This window comes from Cervus elaphus, chromosome 28 (genome assembly GCF_910594005.1).
Source record: "Cervus elaphus chromosome 28, mCerEla1.1, whole genome shotgun sequence".
Classification (NCBI taxonomy): domain Eukaryota; kingdom Metazoa; phylum Chordata; class Mammalia; order Artiodactyla; family Cervidae; genus Cervus; species Cervus elaphus.
Window position 1 is genome coordinate 57682490 of NC_057842.1, and position 1776 is coordinate 57684265.

Below are 1776 nucleotides of genomic sequence, written 5' to 3' on the forward strand. Positions count from 1 at the left end.
TTGTGGTCCCTCTGTCATTGAGTTATTTCAGATGCTTTGGAACTTTGTGGCACATCCTTCTGCAGGCCTGAGGTTTGGCAATAAGCAGTTAAAAAAGCCCCACATTTCTGATGCTTCAATTATTTACTAAGAACAAAGATGACTAAATTTTCTGATCCTATATGCTGAAACTTTTACTTGGGGTCTGGCAAGAACAGAGGTTTTGAGGCAAGTAAGCATGTACCATCATTCAAACAACCCTTCATATTTTATACACACACACACACACACACACACATTTCAATTATTATATAAAAAATGATTTTCCTACTAAGAACATGGAAAATTCCTTATAATACTTAGTGAAGAAAAAGATTACCTTTGGTCCACATATGTGCATGTATATTAACATATGTATAATGCTCTGTACATATCCCTTTCCTGATGATAATTTATTCCAGGTGGTTATAAATATAATTATGGGCAGCAGAAAGAAAATAAGGTATCTGTGACTACCAAAAGAAAAATACTCAAGCTTTTACAATGGGTTATGAATCAGTAGGCAGTGAAGCTGAGTCGATTTATTTTTGACTATCATCTTTAAAAAAAAACTTAGGGGAGACTTCCCTGGTGGTCCAGTGGCTAAGACTCCATGCTCCCAATGCAGGGGGCTCAGGTTCATTCCCTGGTCAGGGAAATAGATCCCACATGCTGCAACTAAGTGTTTGCAAGCTGCAACTCAGAGTTCGTTGCCTCAGCACAATCAAATAATAAATACGTAAACAAAGAAATATAACTAAAAATTTTTTTTTTGGTCACACCACATGGCATGTGGGATCTTATTTCCCAACCAGGGATTGAACTCATGCCCCTATATTGGAAGGGCAGAATCTTAATCACTGGACCACAAGGAAAGTCTCTTGACTATCTTGACTCTCTCATCTATTTGATCATTCAGTTGCTCAATCGTGTCCGACTCTTTGTGACCCCGTGGACTGTAGCCTATCGGGATTCTCCATCCATGGGATTTTCCAGGCAAGAGTACTGGAGTGGGTTGCCATTTCCTTCTCCAGAATATCTAGTCAAACCAGTCAATCCTACAGGGAATCAATCCTGAATATTCATTGGAAGGATGGATGCTGAAGCTGAAGCTCCAATATTTGGCCACCTGATGCAAAGAGCTGACTCATTAGAAAAGATCCTGATTCTGGGAAAGAGTGAAGTTAGGAGGAGGGTGTGACAGAGGATGATGGCTGAATGGCATCACTGACTCAATGGACATGAGTCTGAGCAAGCTCTGGGAGATGGTGAAGGACGGGGAAGTCTGGTGTGCTGAACTTCATGGGGTTGCAAAGAGTGGGACATGGCTGAGCAAGTGAACAACAGCAATATCTAGTTTACCTAAACTTCCCAGTTTCCTCATTTGTAAAGACAGTAACCTCAAGTTCTTGGCTAGGTGGAGAAGAGAGGCAGGCAGAGGAGGACAAAGACTAACCGGAGAGAGCTTTCCATGTGAATTATGCTGTAGTGGGCATTTGCAAAAAACTTCACAATAATTTTTTATTGGAACCTTACAACTCCTCCATCAGGTGTTACTATTATCTTCCTTTTACACGAGGAAGATGAAGCTCAGAAAATTAAATAATTTGCCCAAGATCGCATAGGGTATGACAAAGTGTGGTTTGAACCCAAAAGATCTGACTTTGCCATGAATCTATTAGTCTATAGGAATGTGTTAAACACCAGTAAGAGAGAAATTTGAAAAAGCTCAGTAATACCTATAAAAAGAGATGGGAC